The sequence below is a fragment of the Nomascus leucogenys genome, chromosome 25 (genome assembly GCF_006542625.1).
Source record: "Nomascus leucogenys isolate Asia chromosome 25, Asia_NLE_v1, whole genome shotgun sequence".
NCBI classification, from domain to species: domain Eukaryota; kingdom Metazoa; phylum Chordata; class Mammalia; order Primates; family Hylobatidae; genus Nomascus; species Nomascus leucogenys.
The window spans coordinates 24801939-24816385 of record NC_044405.1 but is presented as its reverse complement, the minus strand read 5'-3'; the positions used below and the strand labels follow the sequence as shown (position 1 = coordinate 24816385).

Here is a 14447-nt window from a genome sequence, read left to right as displayed (position 1 = left end):
TATGAGCCAGGAAAGAGATAGAAATGATGACGTAGGAGAGGGAGGGGAGGCTCACGCCACAGCCCACCTTTCAATAGGTAACAGGGGGACAGGTCCTGGGCACAAGCAGGAGAACTTCCCCACTCTAGGAGCTTGGGCAGTTCATCTCTATTGCAGCAGAAAGGAACATGGAGGATACAAATGCAGACACAGGTGGGTGGGTAGGTGCAGTGGGAGTTTGGAAACGTTCTCTTTCGTGTCTTTAGTGAAGAAGGAAGCAAAATCACCAGCTGAGACAGGAAGAAGGAGAGGATGGTGGGAATCCGAGAAGAGGAGAACCTCTTGGCATCTTCATCTAGGAGAATGGAAAAGCCAGTGCGCCGGGAATACACAGCACTGCGGACTTGCAGGGGCGTGCAGGTGCCCACTTGATGATGTCGGTCATTCGTGTAAGTGGGACCGGTGGGTGCAGTTGTGTTTTTCTCTAGCCCCATTCTGTTAAATCAGCATGAACGAGGAGCACATGGCAAATTGCAGTTGGCAAATCAGCACCACGGCCTGAGCAAGCAAGAGCAATAAAATAACATGTGCAATAAAGCGCAGCAACAGGGAACTGGAAACATGGCAGCAAGTGACTATCATGTGTGACCAGGACATTTAACCAAGTGAGGAGGAATGAGGACAGGCTGCAGGGCCCACAGGGGAAGGACAGTGGAAAGGGGTCCATGAGTTGTGTGCAGGTTGCTGAAGGGTCCAAGGATTGGCAGAGTTCAGGCAGTAGACAGAGAAGAATGGCAAGGCCAAGAGGTGGTGGGCAGGGAGTGGAGATGTCCAGCTAGGATTATGGAGACATTATACTGACTGGTAATGACAAAGCCCAGGGCAATGCTAGAAAGTTCCAATAGAACTATCTGTGATGATGGAAGTGTCCAATATCTGCACTAGCCAACAGGGTAGCTGCTAGCCACGGGCACTTGAAATGTGGCTAATGCAACTAAGAAATCAAATGTTTACTTATTCTTGATTGTAACTAATTTAAATGTATATAGCCACTAGTGGTTAGTAGCTACCATATTGGACAGCACAGGTCTAAGATATAATGAACCATAAGAGTGAGGCACTTGGGTTGCAGGCAGGAGGGGATGTGTATGACACAATCATTAAGAGAGAGATTCGGGGAACTGGAAGGTTCCTTGTTGGAAGAATCAACCAAGTGGACTGAAATCATGCAGAATTAAGGCTGGAGTGGTGATAGAGAGAGTGACAGGCAACCAGGAGCCCCAGTCACTGAGAAGTGAGAAGTCTGCAGATGGCTGCAGCCAGGGGGAGAGGGGGATGCGATCTGATGGGATGAGGCAAAGCGGAGGCATTTAGAGAGGTCCAGAAGGGATGAGAAGAAGCAGGAGGGACCCCTGCCCCACTTCCAGGTCCAGCAGAGTGTTTTCTAGAAGGAACAGTGGAAAGGCCCAAAGGTTTGGGCAGGAATGAGAAATGTAGCGGATATTGGGGATACTCAGACACTGTGAGGATCTGGAAGGAGGTGATGAGGAACCACCTAGAATTCCAGGGCATCCGTGGTGATTAACATGTATGTAAGTTAGAGTCACTCAGAGGGAAGCCGTGGTGGACCCAGGGCCAGTGCATGTGTTGACACGGGGTGCTGGGGCCCAGGAGGGGATCAGGATTCCCTCAAACCCCTGCCGAGGGAGGCCTTCCCCCCAGCTGCCATGCCTCTCTCCAGAGCCTCATTGAAATCCTTCTTGGTGGAGGGTAGGAGACCAGGAGAGGTGCACTCCCTGCTAGGCATAGGAACGCTTTACTTCAAGCACTCGGTACATTCTAGATCCTTGTTAATAGATGCGAAAACGTCAGGAATCCTCAAAAGATGCCACTTAGATGGGGGAAAACCAGAATAAAGACGTCATTCTCCCTACATTAAGATATAAACGCAATCCAGTTGCAATAAAATTACAGGCAGGTGTTTTGAGAAACTCAGTGAACTTATTTTAATTTTAACATGGAAGAAGAAAGGTCTGTGAAGAGCTAGGTTGGGCCGGGTGCGGTGGCTCATGCTTGTAACCCCAGCACTTTGGGAGGCCGAGGCGGGCAGATCACCTGAGATCAGGAGTTCAAGACAAGCCTGGCCAACATGGTGAAACACCATCTCTACTAAAAATATAAAAATCAGCCTGATATGGTGGCGTGTGCCTGTAATCACAGCTACTCAGGAGGCTGAGCCCGGAGAATCACTTGAACTCAGGAGGTGGAGGTTGCAGTGAGCTGAGATCGTGCCACTGCACTCCAGCCTGGACAGCGGAGCAAGATCCTGTCTCCAAAAAACAACAAAAAAAAGCTATGTCAACTTTTAAAAAGCCAAGAGTCAAGTGAGACCAGGCACAGCTGGCTCACACCTGTAATCCCAGCACTTTGGGAGGCCCAGCCTGGTGGATGACTTGAGCCCAGGAGTTAAGGACCAGCCTGGACAACATGGCAAAACCCCATCTCCAAAATACACACACACACACACACACACACACACACACACACACACAAATTAGCCGGGCATGGTGGTGCATACCTGTGGTCCCAGCTACTTGGGAGGTTGAGTTGAGAAAAATCCCTTGAGGTCCAGAGATTGAGGCTGCAGTGAGCCATGATTGCACCACTGCACTCCAGCCTTGGGGACAGAGCAAGGCCCTGTCTCAAAAAGAAAAAGAAAAAAAAAAAAGCAAAGTAAAGTAGGCTTGTTCTGCTAGGCATTAAAACACGTCTCAAAGTTATGGTAATGAAAAGACAGCAAGCAAGCTGCACAAAGTAGAAACTACATCAAGGAGACAGAACAGAGAGTACAGAGTGAAACCTGTGTCTGAACAGGATTTAACATATAGTAAAGGGGAACAAAACTCGATAAGGAAAAGAGGACAATGGTTAGTACATAGTGCTGGAGAGACCATGACTGTATCAATCAATAGAAATAGGACTGAATCTCTACCTCACACGGAAATCATCATGCGCTCCAGAATGAATACCTGCCTGAGGAAGGTAAAAGGGTGAGGATAACAGAAAGACATGTAAGAGAATATCTTTATGACTTGTAGATAGGGTAGGACTTCTTAAAACTTCCAATATGAACTGGAAATATTGTACAGAAATATTAGTACATTGGATTATATGAAAATGAAGGAGTTTTGTTCCAAATGGTCACCCCGGGGACAGAAATAAATACATGACAGACAGGGAGAAGATTCTGCAACAGATAAAATCTACCAGATAAAAAAAATAGAAATACAGAACCAAAAACCCCACAAACCAACAAGAAAATTCCAGCAGCTCTAATGGTAAAATGTATACAGGCGGTTTACTGAAATGCAGCCAGACGAAAAGCCGCCTGCACTGGGGGAAATGCTGGCCATCATCAATAGTCAGAGAAATGCAAATAAATTCCATGGACAATCACTTCACACCTATTAGCCTGGCACAAATTCAGCAGCTGATGCCAAGCACGGGCATGGAAGGAAGGACACTGGAACTGTGCTCACTTGTGGGAGGGGAGGCTGGGCACCTTCAGGCCTAGCTCACCAATTAGGCCTCAGCACCTCAGGGCCTGGCATTTCTGATTCCAGGCCATGGAAATGTCCCCACGGCCCCTTGTGGAGACATATTTGAGAATATTTGTCACAGCTTTATTTGTAGGACAGAGAGCTGGAAGCACTCTGCGTCCACCACTGGAAGAAAGGATGGGTGAAATGATTTCCTCTGGGGGGACCGGAAAGTACTTGGCCTCCAAGAGAAGTGATGGCTTAGAGAAAATAAGAAACGGAGACATTTACAACAATAATTTCTTTACTGTTTTTAAAATGACTACAAAACAACGATATCCGTTTTGTAGGAACACGTAACAAAATGATATCCATTAAACCTAAGGGGAGGGGAAGGGGGACAGTGCAGAGCCCAAATCAAAGGAACAGACTGCCTGAGCTTAGCCCTGACGCCACATGCAACTCAGCAAGCTCCTCCAGCTGGAGGCCGCGATGGAATCCATCTCAACACTTGTAAGTGGCGAGCAAACAGTGAGTGTACATAAAGCCCTTGGAACAGCATCTGGTCTGAAAGTGACATTGGAAGGGTTGGGTAATTGTTGTTGCTGTTATAAAAGGAAATTAAAGAACCAAACAAGTGAGAGTCTTGCAAGAAGCCACACTAAAAATATGCCAAGAAGCGAGGAGGGTGACCAGCTCAGCCCTCTGAACCTGACGTCCAAGCAGGAATGAGAGAGAGAGATGGAGAGGGAGGGAGAAGGGAGACAGGGAGGCAGGGAAGGAGGAAGGAGGGAGAGGGGAAGGAGGGAGGAAAGAGAGAGAAGGAAGGAGGAAGGAGGGAGAGGGAAGGAGAGAGGGAGGCAGAGAAAGAGAGAGAGAGAAGAAGGGAAGAGAACAAGGAGGGAGGGAAAGGGGAAGGGAAAGAGGGAGAGGGAGGAAGTGGAGAGGGAGGAGGGGGTCTTATAGGTAAATGGGGGTGGAGAAGAGGATTTACTGGAAGAGGATTGCAGGCTGAAATGAACCAATTCTGCTGGATGCCAACCAGTGAGAACAGATGCCACTCTGAATGTCTCCTGCAGCTCCAGGAACTAATACTTTAGTCTTGATTGCTGCTCTCCAGGAAGAGTCACAATGGGTCACATGCCCTGGCAAGAGGCAATTTCGATTACTCACCAGACAGTAGCCCAGCAGTTGTCTCTTATTAGAAGAGCTCAGGGCGATCTGTCTCGGGATGTGGCAGTGTCTGCAGCCATACCTAGAACTGCCGCAGAGCGTGGTATTTTCCACAACATTCTCTTACCCTTTGCCAAAGCTGGCAAATACTGTAAGTTCCTCAGTGGACACTTGGTGGGTATTGCTAGAAGCTGTGCCAACGTGCAGTTATGGCAGGTGGTGCTGAGCCACGGGTTCCCTGTCTTGCAACAGCAGTGCCACCTACAGAAGAGAATGTTCCACAATCTGACAATCAAATGATTAAGAGCCGCAGGCGGTATCTTTCCAGGTTCCTCCCCAGGACTCCCCCAGCATCTGCACCTTTTTTTCTGCCCTAGGAAGTTTGCTTTCTTGGGGGCTGGGTTGACACACTCATATCCCTAGGGATCCAGAAGCTCCCTTGCTCTATGATTTCAAAATCAACTCAGCAAAGGGGAGCCCCAGCAGGGGATTGGAAGGAGGAAGAACAGTAAAATTTCGGCTTTATTCCCTTGCCCATATCCTGCAGGGTGGCTGTGGTCACTGCCCCTTTGAGGCACCTTCTCTAGACACTCTCCTTCCCTGTCCCTTTGCTCACTTCCTCTCTTCCATCTCTTTGGTTTTAGGGATGGTGACAGCTGTTTCACCACCCTCCCTCTCCCTGTTACCACACAACCCTGGTGGTTTCCCTACACCTTTGTACCTGGTGCCTTTATTAAGCCTTTCTTGGGTTTCCCTAATTTGAGTGTGCTTTTCCTGCCTGCTGGGACACTGATTCTGGTGCCCTGTCATTATGATAAGATCCAGCTATGTCTGCTTCTATTCCTGGGCCCTGATACAGGCTTATTTCATGCCATCTTTTTAAAGAACCACTTATATCCCCAGTCATGTTCATTATATATGCTGTGCTGAAGTCTGTTCTCAGTTCTTAAGATTTTCAAAGTCATCCTTGATTAAGCTTAATTCACTACATTCCAAGTACTGCACCAAACACTCCAAATGCATTTCCTGATTTAATTCACACAACACCAATAATAGATGACGTTGCCACCATCATTTGGTAGATGACGACTTTGAGACTTTTGGCTAAGATCTCACAGCCAATTAAGGATCTGCTTATCTTTGGGAAGTTACCAAGAATCTTTGATCAAGATCTTTATTGATTTTGCATCATCATTTTGGGGGACATTTTGTTGGTGGTAAGTTTCCTCTCAAAGTGGCTCAAGGAGCTTGTAGCACTATTTCAAATTTCAGTCTCAGTGATGGGGACTCTGCACTGGCTGCTGGCCACACTCAGATTGTCAGAGTATTGAAAATGAGTCAACATCTACTTAAAGTTTTAAGATCATTTGCCTTAGCCAAGAGGGGCAGGAAAAGAGAGCCGGAGACAGAGTGAACTTTGTAGTGATTGAATAATGTCTCCCCAAAATTCAAATCCACCTGGAATCAGAATGTGACCTTATTGAGGAAACAAGATCACTGCAGATATAATTAAGTTAAAGATCTTGAGATGAGATGTCCAAGTTTTAGGGTGGGCTGGTGGACACCAACCCTATGGCTGATGTCCTTGTAAGAGGAGATTAGGAGACACCGAGATCAGAGGAGAAGGCAGTATGGGAATGGAGGCACAGGCTGGAGTGAGGCTGCCGTGAGCTGAGAAGCAACTGGGGTCACCAGAAGCTGGAAGAGGCCAGGGAAGATCCTCCCTAGAACTTTCAGTGGGGTTGCAGCTTTGCCAATACCTCAATGGCAGATTTCTGCCCTCCAGAATTGTGAGAGAATACATTTTTGCTGCTTTAAGTCACCAAGTTTATGGTAGTTTGTCACCTAGGAAACTAATACAGTTGGATTAAACAACCTGGAGACAAGAACCTTATTTGAATCATCATAGAAACACTTTATCACCTAAAGCAAACAATCAATCCAAAAGAATAATACAAGGTAAAGAAAACTTTGGCGATTATCTAGCAAATGCGTATGGTGTGTTAAATGATTACTTCTAAAGACTGGGGAAAAAATGAGAGGAGAAAGGGATTTTTTTGTGTGTGCCATTTAGATTTTTTTTTTTTTACCATGAACATGTATTACATTTATAACTTTTTAAAAAGATGATGCTGACATTAAAGGGGTTTGGGGTGGGGAGCCCTTACCTGGTAGTCAGGGGGCATTTGGTGCAAACGTGCAGGTTTTGTTCCTTAAGTCCCTGTTGACTGATATCCCAATATAGTCCATGCCCACACTTTGGGGTCTTCACCCCTTCAACAAAGCTCGTAACCTTGTTTGGCTTGTCATTACACATGTCTACAGTTAATCAGTATTTTCTGAGTGTGGTGCGACTTGCCCCTGCCCTGTAGCTTTTGTTGCTGCATGACTGAGAGAGAGAGTCTGAGACACAGAGAAGAGCAGGAAAAAAGATACAGAGACAGAGTGAACTGGCAAATGCCTCTCTAGCCCCAGCCAGATGTGTAGAGGTGCCATGGTCTTATCACTGGGAGCTCTGAAGTCATCAGGAACCTAATGACCCTCAGTACAGCTGGTTGTTTTCCCCAAGCCTGTTGCCCAGGGCGATTCTTCAATTGATGTGGCCCTTAGGATGGGGGACATGATGTCTACAGCCTAGAATCTCACAGCTCTACCCCTGCCAGCCCATAGGGAACTCATGTAATTCAGAGCTATAGGCAGGAGTAGGGGATGGAGGGGCAGCACTTGCCTTAAGGCAATTAGAGGCCCCCAAATCCCACTAGGAACCACTTATGCCCAGTATGAACTGAAGACTTTCTAGGCACCATAAGCTGTGCGAGGCACTTCGGGTGTGTCTTTGTAGAATCCTCATACCACCCCTGTGGGTTCAGTACTAATATTCTCCACAGCTCTCTTGGTGACACCAACTGTATTAGTCCATTTTCACACTGCTGTAAAGAAACACCTGAGATTAGGTAATTGATAAATAAAGGAGGTTTTATTGGCTCACTATTCTGCAGCGTACAGGAAGCATGGCTGCATCTGCTCAGCTTCTGGGGAGGCCTCGGGAAACTTACAATCATGGTGGAAGGCAAGAGGGAAGCCAGCACTTCTTACATGGCCAGAGCAGGAGGAAGAGAGAGCAAGGGGGCAGGTGCCACACACTTTAAAACAACCAGATCTCATGAGAACTCTATCCCGAGAACAGCACTACAGGGATGGTGCTAAACCATTCATGAGTGACTGCCCCTGTGATCCAATCACCTCCCACCAGGCCCCACCTCCAACACTGGGGATTACAATTTGACATGAGGTTTGGGCAGGGCCACAGACTCAAACCACATCACTAAGTCTTGCTCAAGGTAATGCAGCCATTAAGCAGAAGAGCTGGGAGGTGAACCCTGCCCTTTCTCCTGTGCACTGGAGCCTGAGGCATAAAACCACACAAGCCCCTGGCCAGTTTCACCCTTGTGACTTTCAGGAAACAAAAGACAAGCCATCACTAGAAGGTGCAGTGAGACCTTCAACTGTTTTCATTCTTGACTCGAGGAACCACAGGGTGCCCTGCTGGCAGAGAATCCCAGAGGCTTCAGGGCCCAGGTGGGGAAGAAATTCTTTGCCTATGGCTGATTCTCCTTGCCATTTCCTTTTCCCTATCCAGACCCCCTGGCATGCAGCTGCTAAGGAACACTCCTCACCTCCAGCAAGATCGGCAAGGGTACCACGCCTCCACATGCATTCCTAATCCTCAGCTGTAGGAAAAAGCATACCTGTCCATACCCAGAGTAGGAGGCTCTATACAAAGCAGGATGGCTGGCCAATCCCACCCACAGTGAGTCCTATGGTGACAATCATGATAATAGGAGTTAAGAAGAAACCACTTAAGCAGATAGCAAGAGTATGGGAGTCCTTGGTAAGGCTTTTCTTTTTAATGAAAAGCAGCCCTGAATTACTTTCCTTTCTAACGAAGAGCAGCCTGTAAAATCGAGCTGCAGACATAGATACCTGCAGGAGTGCCAATCATGTTCAAGATGGCAGCTCCATCTTCCCTTGTCTTTGTCAGCCACATGTAATGTAAGGAGCAGACGAGATGGCACCCATCACCTGGAAAGCTCATTTGCATAATAAGATGAGGGTGGGGCAACCAGCCTTCCCTGCGTGCTATGTAAACGTCATACCTGATCGAACTGAACCAATCTGTGAGCCCTATATAAATCAGACACCGCCTCCTCAAACTGGACTATAAAACCTGGTGCATTCACCAACAGCCCGTCCTTTAAGCTTGGAGACCCCTTTCTCTATGGAGAGAGCTGTTTCTCTTTCTCTTCTCTTCTGCCTGTTAAACTTTGGCTCCTAAACTCCTCGCACATGTCCATGTCCTAAATTTTCCTGGCACACGACAACAAACCCCGGGGTATATACCCCAGACAACATAGCCGCTTCAGCTGCAGTCCAGAAGTTGAAACCAACATCTTGAGTAACTTCAAGCACAAGTCAAGAGTTAGGCTAACTCTCACTGTACACTTCCATCACCACATTCTACACTGTAGTAATTCTTTCCAAAAAATACCCACGTGGCCTGATTAGCTTAGCCATAGTTGAGCCATCAAAGGTAGACCTAGGAATATAAAACAGTGTTGAACCCTGACTGGTCACAGTGCTAAGTACATTGCATATATTTTCTCATTCAATTCTCACAACATTCCAAGGTTCTATTTTTATCTCAATTTTAGAACTGAAGGATCACCCAAAAAGAGGTTGAATCCTTCACCCAAAATTACTGTATTAGTCCGTTTTCACGCTGCTGATAAAGACACACCGAGACTGAGCAATTTCCTAAAGAAAGAGGTTTAATGGACTCACAGTTCCACGTGGCTGGGGAGACCTCACAATCATGGTGGAAGGCAAAAGGCACATCTTACATGGCAGCAGCAAGAGAGAATGAGAGAAGTGAAAGCAGAAACTCCTTATAAAACCGTCAGCTCTTGTGAGACTTATTCACCACCACGAGAACATTATGGGGCAAACCACCCCCATGATTCAATTATCTCCCACCAGGTCCCTCCCATAACACGTGGGAATTATGGGAGTAAAATTCAAGATGAGATTTGGGTGGGGACACACAGCCAAACCATATCAATTACATATCTGGAAAATAAGAAAACCAAGATCTAACAGAAAAGCCTAGGATTCTACCACTGTCACCTCCAATGTAGATGTTGTTGTAAATCAAAATGAACTGGAATTCAGGCACATTTTTACTGTCACTAAAATTTCCAAACCAAATCTCCTCTTTCTCTAGAATTCAAAATTATACCTTTTTTCAGGTTCAATACTTCTAGTCGCATTTTATTAATTTGGAATATATTTTCTCTCGAATTTATAACACACTGATTATTTTCCAGTTGGCAATAAATACCCTTCCTAATGTGACCGTAGTAGACAAGTTTAGAAAAACAAACAACCCCATCAACAAGTGGGTGAAGGATATGGACAGACACTTCTCAAAAGAAGACATTTATGCAGCCAAAAGACATGAAAAAATGCTCATCGTCACTGGCCATTAGAGAAATGCAAATCAAAACCACAATGAGATACCATCTCACACAAGTTAGAATGGCCATCATTAAAAAGTCAGGAAACAGCAGGTGCTGGAGAGGATGTGGAGAAATAGGAACACTTTTACACTGTTGGTGGGACTGTAAACTAGTTCCAACCATTGTGGAAGTCAGTGTGGCGATTCCTCAGGGATCTAGAACTAGAAATACCATTTGACCCAGCCATCCCATTACTGGGTGTATACCCAAAGGATGATAAATCATGCTGCTATAAAGACACATGCCCACGTATGTTTATTGTGGCACTATTCACAATAGCAAAGACTTGGAACCAACCCAAATGTCCAACAATGATAGACTGGATTAAGAAAATGTGGCACATATACACCATGGAATACTATGCTGCCATAAAAAATGATGAGTTCATGTCCTTTGTAGGGACATGGATGAAGCTGGAAACCATCATTCTCAGCAAACTACCGCAAGGACAAAAAACCAAACACCGCATGTTCTCACTCATAGGTGGGAACTGAATAATGAAAACACATGGACACAGGAAGGGGAACATCACACTCCGGGGACTGTTGTGGGGTGGGGGGATGGGGGAGGGATAGCATTAGGAGATACACCTAATGTTAAATGATGAGTTAATGGGTGCAGCACACCAACATGGAACATGTATATATATGTAACAAACCTGCACGTTGTGCACATGTACCCTAGAACTTAAAGTATAATAAAAAAAAAAGAAAAGAAATCATGCCCCACGAACGACAAGCCACTTTAAATCCCGCTTCATTCCTGAGTGGGAAATCCACTAAACCAGCAACTAATGGAAGTAGAATATTCTAATAGTTGGGTTATATTAAAACAAACTCTGTAGAAAGGATGGCTTTCATAATCCCTTTTAGATGCTCGAGACAGCTTTGGTACCGTCACAGAATGAGAAATGTTTAAAGACCATGTTCAAATGATTTGCACGACGAGCATTAAATGTGTTTCTGCAGGAGCATGTCAAATGAAGCAACAGTACGATTTAGGAGAGCAGGCCTGAATTACATTCATCAGATTTGCTAGCACATTGCATTCATCTGTTCATAAAATAATTAATGTGTGAAGGGTAAGACTCACATTTTTCCCTCCCGGGTCTTCAGGCTGAAGGTTTGTCATAGCCAACATCACAACCAGCGGCTTTCCTGTACCCAGTTGAACACAGAAAAGGCTTTGTTGTAGGAATTAGCCTCCCAGCCTGAGGGCCTTGGGCTCTCAGAGCCACTTCATTGATGGCAATGCTGTTGCCATAGTTACCAGGCTAACCCTCCACAGTTTGCCTCTTCACCACACCACAAAAGCTTCGGGAGAAAATAAAACTTAAAGTTGAGCCGCATGCTAATATATGAGCCAATACTGTTACTTCTTAATGTTAAATATTTAAAAAATCATTTTGGAAGAGAAAAAAGTAGGAAAACAGGTCTTTGGAAAGCCGTCTGTAATTGCTCAACTGTTTGGATTTTTAACAGCTCACCAGAGAAAATAGGTGCTTTCCAAGCTTACAGACATTGCTTTAAAATGGACTTGTTTCTTGGTTTAGAGCCACGCTGTTTGTGTTGGGTTTATTCTTGGATTAAAACCATTGTGACAGTCAGACATCAGAGAATAATTCATCTCAGTCCCAGTATTTAAAAGCTTCCCAACCATCATGCATAGAGCATGGCTTTGGGAAATGGAATTTTTACTTTTCCATAAATGTCTTTCCATTATGTCTATTTCATGTCTTGATGGGACTTCCCACCAGGAAATTCTACAACAAGTTACTTCAATAAGAAAAATTAAAATCCGGCCAGGTGTAGTGGCTCATGCCTGTAATCCCAACACTTTGGGAGGCTAAGGTCAGAGGAACATTTGAGCTCAGGAGTTTGAGACCAGCCTGGGCAAAAGGGTAAAACTCTGTCTCTACAAAAATATATATAAAAGTTATCCAGGCATACTGACACACACCTGAGGTCCCAGCTACTCAGGAGGCTGGGGTGGGAGGATAACTTGAGCCCAGAAGGTCGAGGCTGCAGTGTGCCATGATTGCACCATTGTACTCCAACCTGGGCAACAGAGTGAGATCCTGTCTCAAAAAGAAAAGAAAAAGAAAGAGGCCAGGCGCGGTGGCTCACGCCTGTAATCCCAGCACTTTGGGAGGCCGAGGAGAGCAGATCATGAGGTCAGGAGATCGAGACCATCCTGGCTAACACAGTGAAACCCCGTCTCTACTAAAAATACAAAAAAAAAATTAGCCGGGCGTGGTGTCGAGCGCCTGTAGTCCCAGCTACTGGGGAGGCTGAGGCAGGAGAATGGTGTGAACCCGGGAGGCAGAGGTTGCAGTGAGCCAAGATCGCACCACTGCACTCCAGCCTGGGCAACAGAGCAAGACTCCATCTCAAAAAAAAAAAAAAGAAAAAAGAAAAAGAAAGAAAGAAAAATCCTTTTCAAGCAGGTTTTACTGATATAATGAGTAAAAATTATAGTGTCCAATTAAAAGCCATAATTTATGTTTTATGGACGTAAAACCTCAGGTGTGTGCCAGCATGCCTGGCTAACTTTTATATTTTTTTTTTGTAGAGATGAAGTTTCACCCTTTTGCCCAGGCTAGTCTCAATTCTTTTCCAGAAATTAGAATTACTCTAGATGAAGCACGTCTTGGGCCCTCAGGGCAAGCAAAGGTCTTGGGGGCTAGTGGCATCACTTAAGCAGCTTCATGAGGAGTGGCTTCCAAGAATCTTCAGAGCCTGGCCCCCTGCACCTGCAGTGCTGAGTACAATGCTGGCAGTAAGGATGACCAGCTCAGTGTGGGAACCAGAACATTGCCTGTGATTTTAGAAGTAAGGCCAGCTCAATCCACATGCAAATGAAATGATACCAGAGCACTTAATATTGATCTTGGAATTTTGCAAAACCCACAAGGCCTGAGGACAGCTAACTCATGCCCAGGGAGAAAACTATGTGCTTTCTTCTGCATGATTCACTTACAGATAAGTAGACATCAAGGAGTTAAGAGCACTGGCTTTAAGTCGGGAAACTCTGGGGTCAAATGTCAGCCCTTTGCTAACTGTGAGTACTTAGATGGGCCACATACTGTTTCCAAGTGTTCATTTCCTCATGGGAAAATGGGGATGATATTAATAATAGCGACTGTATGACTTAATGAGCTATTGCAGGTCAAGTGCTTGGCACAACACTGAGGCAGAATAGACACGCCCTACGTGGTGGTTATAATGATGATGAGAAGACAGAAGGCGGTACAGGAGAAGGAGGAAGGGATGGAGAAAGAGGAAGAAGAAAGAGGAAGAGAGGAGGTGGAGGCGCAGAATGACTAGGAGGAAGGAGGAGGAGGAGGAAATGGAGGGAGGAAGGCAGGAGGAGAAGAATAAGGAGCCCTGAGCAGAAGGAAGAGGAGGAGGGAAGAGGAAGGAAACCAGCGGCAGAGGATTTACAATATTTATAATCGCCTGCTGTGTACAAACAGTGATAGAGAAAATGACTCCAGGGCTGTGGATATGGAGTGACCTGGGTTCAAATCCTGATCCAGCATCCAGACATTCATGATCTCTGAAAGATCTCCATGAGTGCCAGAATTTACCACTTGGCCTTCCCTTCAGACCAAATTTACATTTTTTATTATAATTTCAATAAAGGAAAGAATCCACCCCAACCACCTCCCGCTTAAACAGGAATATTATGTAGGAGACCAAACTAAACTGTAGCTTGAGGTGGCTTTAGAAACTCTGTCTCACCTTCCCACCTTTTCTTCTTGTCTCTGCAGAAAAAGTCATTCTGTCTTAGAGTCCATTCTCCAGAGCATCGCTCAGAAGAGGGCCTCCAAGGCTGCGTTGAGGTTCAGAATTTCTCAGGGCCACTTAACGATCCTCCTCATAACTGATGGCCCCTCCAAGTGTCACCAAGCAACAGAACGCAGTAAAATAAAGCACTGGCTGGGCTTTATGCTGCAGGAAATATTTCACGTCATCAGCTGCCATTGGCAGCATTTGTTGGCTGCAGCACTAGGCCTGGGAGACAGGGAGTAAAGATCACCAAAGAAACAAGGCTTAGGGAAACAATGCTGCCTGATACATTTAATCTTTTGCTGAGACCATTCCCCAAAATATTTCCAACTAGGAACCAAGGTTATTTTCCTGATTGCAAAAGCAGGGTAGCTGTGCCATTTTAGGAA

General features: G+C 45.7%; 1 protein-coding gene across 1 annotated transcript in view; it reads right to left on the bottom strand.

The window, feature by feature from the left end:
- B3GALT5 (beta-1,3-galactosyltransferase 5) overlaps positions 1–11428 on the bottom strand; it is a 106021-nt gene extending 94593 nt beyond the window's left edge. The window contains exon 1 of the mRNA XM_012501773.2: positions 11360–11428. The gene's annotated coding sequence lies outside the window, so the exon portion shown is untranslated. The remainder of the gene's footprint in view (positions 1–11359) is intronic.
- Between the last annotated feature and the right edge of the window lie 3019 nt (positions 11429–14447).